General features: G+C 40.7%; 1 long non-coding RNA gene across 1 annotated transcript; it reads right to left on the bottom strand.

The window, feature by feature from the left end:
* Positions 1 to 1525, bottom strand: LOC145862439 (uncharacterized). Its single transcript, XR_014381903.1, has 2 exons — positions 1138 to 1525; positions 1 to 759 (listed from the first exon to the last, which is right to left on the bottom strand). It is a non-coding gene; the product is annotated as an uncharacterized LOC145862439 (long non-coding RNA).
* Between the last annotated feature and the right edge of the window lie 3815 nt (positions 1526 to 5340).

Below are 5340 nucleotides of genomic sequence, written 5' to 3'. Positions count from 1 at the left end.
GAGAATTTGGAATAGTCTGTATTACCTCCAAGTGGAGGAGGGAGGGGGTATGAATGGGTGTGTGTGGGTGTGTTCATAGACAACAAAAGTCCTTGAAATGTCAAAATGTCAGTTGTCCCTCACAAAATCAATCAAGTTCAAAAAACAATATACTCACGCAACCTCCCTTTAAGTAAAATGTCAAACAGTCCTAAAGTGCATTTTTAGTTCACTGAAGGCACTGAACATGAAAAGAGAGCACAGCAGAAAGAGAGAACATATTTCACTGTAAACACTGAAGAAGGAGATAGAAAGTGAGATGGGCTTAGCTGTTGTGTCCAGGCTTGAACGTGCATTTCTCCGTCTGACACAATCCTTGGTTGTTCATTTGACAAAAGCTTGCAACAATGTTGCTAGTAATCGATGAGATCGATGTATATCCACTGGGATATATGTAAGAGCAGGACAGATCCACTGTTGACCCCTTCAAGGTACAGATACTATTCTTGGTGTAGGTCACACTCCACTGGAACACAGTTAGACATCACAAGCACATTACATTAAGAGCAAAACCTATTGGTTCACCCTGACAGTAGGGTTTGTTCACACTTTGTTGCTGTTTCGTGTTGCTGTTTGAGTAGGTGTTGCTGTTTGGAATAGGCTGTCCATTTTTATACCAACTGTAGACTGTGATGGGGTCCAGTGTACATTTGGTTCTACATGTCAGTGTGACTCTCTCCCTCTCTGACACAGATGTAGGATCCATCTCCAACACAACATCTAGAGTTAAAGGAAACAAATCATTATTCTCCTCCTATATATGTCCTCTTATGTGAAGTACTAGATTTGTTTTTCCCTGTTACATAATGCTGCAGGGTCTGTATGACTGCCCTTTAATAAGTGAATTACTGTCATTCATTTGATTTATTTAGTCAGGACAGTCAACTCTGTAATCATTTCCCACTGTCCTGGGTTCAATAGAATCAATTTAAACAGATTAAAACTCAACATTCTCATTAGCATACATACAAAAGCACAGCTAAATTCACAGCAGACACTGAAGCACACACATCATATGCATTAGCATACATACATAACCACACTCACATTACAGCTATCTAGATATGTGTCATATATGTTAGATGAGTGACAGATTACCTGTGACAGTCAGGGAGACAGGTGAGCCAGAAAACTTTCCTCCAGATGTTATGAATCTGAACCTGTACCCAGCAGAGTCACTCAATCTCAGGTCTGTGATTCTCAGGGTACAGTTACTCTCCTTATCCCCAAGGTACTCTATATGACCCTCATACCCTGGCACTGAGCTCAGATCTTCAGCATCCATACCAGACCATTTAGTAAACCAGAAAGCTTTTTTGATCTCATGATAACTGGGATATGTGTAAGAGCAGGATATGTTCACTGTTGACCCCTTCAAGACACAGATACTCTGATGGGTGTAAGTCACACTCAAACAGTTCTGACCTGAAATACAAGACAATATAACACCTTTATAAAATTATTTAATTACAATATCTACTGTATACACTTATGCTGTTACGTTCCCCAGCAAGATAACCTAAAATGTCACCCAAACAAAAGGGGGAATTAATAAAAGAGTCACTGACAAAGACAAAAATGAGATCAGTGGGTTTTTAGGATGGGTTCTGAAAGACACTCATGGGGGTGTCCATTGAAAATTGACTAGTATCAACAACTGGAACCAAAAAGACATGGGCGCCCACCACGAGCGCCCCACCACGAGCGCCCACAACATTTTCCCAAGAAGAGGCAAACAAAATAAAAACACACATGCCAGCACAGTTGTAACACATACTGACTAACGTGTGAGGCCAATCAGGGCACCCCACCTCCAAATATAAATAGAAAAAAAAAATCAACAATGTTTAAATCATATGCTGTGAAAGTAACCAGGAAGTGACTATCCCCTCAGCTTTGTAGTTTTTAAGATGACATGATGTATGATGCAAAAATTACTTCCTAATGGATACAATAAAGTCATCATCATCAACAACAACAACAACAACTTATTGATGTCACGTTCTGACCAGTAAAGGGGTTATTTGTTATTGTAGTTTGGTCAGGACGTCGCAGATGTTTGTTTTATGTGGTTCGGGGTTTGTTGGGCTATGTGTTTAAGTAAGAGGGGTGTTTGTTAAGAGTGTTCCGGGGTTTTGGTCTATGTTCTATGTTAGTGTTTTCTATGTTCAGTCTAGTCTATCTATTTCTATGTTAGGTTAATTGGTTTGACCTTCAATTGGAGGCAGCTGTTCTTTGTTGCCTCTGATTGAAGGTCCTATGTATAGGGGTGTTTGTGCTATGGGGGTTTGTGGGTAGTTATCTCCTGTTTTGTGTCTGTTCACATGACAGGACTGTTTAGTGTCGTTCGTTGTGTTTGTACACGTGTTTCTTTTGTTTTTTCCTCCTTTATTAATAAATAAGAAGATGAGTATACACTTTCCCACTGCACCTTGGTCCAATCCTTACGACACCCGTTACAATTGAACAGATGTGTAGTCCTGTAAACACATATTTCTACATTGATTGTTCTGAAGGTGTTCATTCTCAGAACCCCAAATATAGGAGGATAAATGTTCAACTCTTCTACGGTCCGTCAAGCTGTACAGCAGCCTAAAGACTGACCACCAGGTTCAATGATAGCTCCTATCCCCAAGCTGTGAGCACACACACACACACACACACACACACACACACACACACACACACACACACACACACACACACACACACACACACACACACACACACACACACACACACACACACACACACACACACACACACACACACACACACACCCTTTTATATAATAATTGAATGGACTGGGGGCCCTGATCCTAGATCAACACTGGGGGGCAATGACACACTTGTTGAATACTGGCCCTGATGTAACAACCAAAACACAGCTCAAAACATAACAAGAAGTAAATGATACATTACCCTCAAGTACATTACTTATGACTAAATACAAATAACCAAAAACTATATTTCAAGATATTGTCAAGTGTACTTACAGAGTGAAGTGAAGGGGAGAGGTCTTGTACAATGAGTCAACTTACTGGTTGTGCATGAAAACTGACAGTAAGTGTGTGTTCTGTGGTTGATACATATTTAAAGTAGTTAAGACACAAGTATCTGATGCAGAACTTCCTTCCTCTTTAAGTCATTAACATGCATGAGGACCAGACCAGCACATTATAAAGGGGAGGTTTTATTTCAATAGAAAATACACAACAGACTGCATATCTAGTTGTATTTCTTCATTTGAGGAGTGGGCTTACATTTTTTAAATGTGACCCATTTCCAATGTATTCTATTGACTAAATACAGAATCATGTTTACTATAGCCTACTATATGGAATGTTTATAATATCTTAGAATGTGTTGTCTTGTCCCTCTGAGTTCTACATGGAACAGGTCAACGTTTCATTTACATTTGGTCAGTTCCATGATGTCATTCATTCTATTCTACTAACCCATTCAATTTACACTCCTCATCAGCTGTATCAAAGTGCTACTGAAGGCTCCAGTATTCTAGACTAGAGCTCTCCCTACTGGCATCTCAACATTACTGCACCATCCTAATAATAATGTCCTCAATAATGTTGGGCTAATAACAACATTACAAACTGACAGTACATCAGATAGAATAAGCACACAAACACTTGTAGCGAAATCCTGCATGGAGTCTTCACCGTGCACTGCCACTTTAAGAGCGCAGCAGCAGTCAGGAAGGAGGAAATCAAGACGGCTCTTCCGGCTCATCGCGCTACTCCTGACGAGTTGGAAGCGTTCTGGCCTCTGCACTCCATAGGAAAGCCCCATTCATGATGTATCTTCACTCCATAGGAAAGCCCCATTCATGATGTATCTGCACTCCATAGGAAAGCCCCATTGAGTCAAAGTGTGAGCACCTGTAGGTGTGGTGAGGTCATCAGTCTGTTGTCAGGTGTAGTAAAGGGGTTAGCTTATGTTCTTGTCGATGTTTTGATCTTTTTTTGCCCTGCTATGATTTTCTCACATCAAGTTTGCCTGTCTGTGTCTCTCTCTCTCGCTTTATCCTCTGTTTCTCACATACACTCCCCCTTTCTCCCTCCCTCCCTTTCTATTCCTCTCTTTCTCTCTCCCTCTGTTTCTCCTGTGGAAAACCATGTCTGCTGTGGTGCTTGGCATTCTTGCGATTTGACTGGCACTTCCTGTCCTGAACGAGAAGTCCCATAGGGTGGCGCACAATTGGCCCAGCGTCGTCCGGGTAGGCCGTCATTGTAAATAAGAATTTGTTCTTATCTGACTCGCCTAGTTAAAACACACACACACACACACACACACACACACACACACACACACACACACACACAAACCAAAAAGTTATTTTGTTGTCATTTACGTATGTCCCCATTACCAGTAAAACATAACAAAACCTATTTCTTTCACTTACTGGCTGTACTGTTTCATAGTTAATTTGTTCAGTCGTTTCTTTCTCAACCAGGATTTCTATGGAACACCATTTGTGTCTTTGCTAGCTAACTATATAGCTAGGTGTCATCATCTAAAATAACCCTAATTTATAAGACAGTTCTTATTTGATTAATGGTGTTCAGCCCCATCTATGTGAAGCTAGCCACAATAAGGATTAGTCACAATAGTCGACTTTGCAGTTAGCCTTCAAAATAATACTATTTGTATTAATTTGCATCACTGTCAATGACATACATTTATTTTGAAGGCAAACTGCAAATTTCACTATTGTGCCTAATCCTTTTTGTGGCTAGTTTCACAACACATAAGCCGGTCCGGTTGAGCCTCACTAGCCAGATGAAGCTAGCTGGCTGCTTATAACATTAGCTTTGGCAACAGGGTTAAGTACCTGGCTAGCTATTTATTTTCATGAACTGAAGTTCAATTTCAGTAGGCGAACAAGTGGCAACCTAGCTAAAACTTACTCACAAGGATTCCTAAATCATTGCTAAGAATAATGAAAATGACTGCAGTTTCTACTGGTCATTGTTTTCAGGCTGGTTGTATTGGTGCTAGCTAGGTACCAAGCTAAAGCTAGCTACCCCAGAAGTTGCGGTCGAACAAATGATGCTTTATTACCAATACGCTATTGTAAACACATCGTTCGTGGCCAGTGTTTGCTTGTTTGCCGACTTTTTTGTACAGCCCTGACAGTGCTACGGTATCTTTTATGACATGCAAATACCCAGATGGCATTCCATAGTATGTATGACGTGAAGCTAATAGCAGTGATGCTATTACTGTGTAACTCGGTAGGGCAACATCTGAAAAATAGCGCACTTGGTAGTGTGTACCGGTGCT

This window comes from Salmo salar, chromosome 02 (genome assembly GCF_965601325.2).
Source record: "Salmo salar chromosome 02, fSalSal1, whole genome shotgun sequence".
NCBI classification, from domain to species: domain Eukaryota; kingdom Metazoa; phylum Chordata; class Actinopteri; order Salmoniformes; family Salmonidae; genus Salmo; species Salmo salar.
This window is presented reverse-complemented; position numbering and strand designations above follow the sequence as displayed.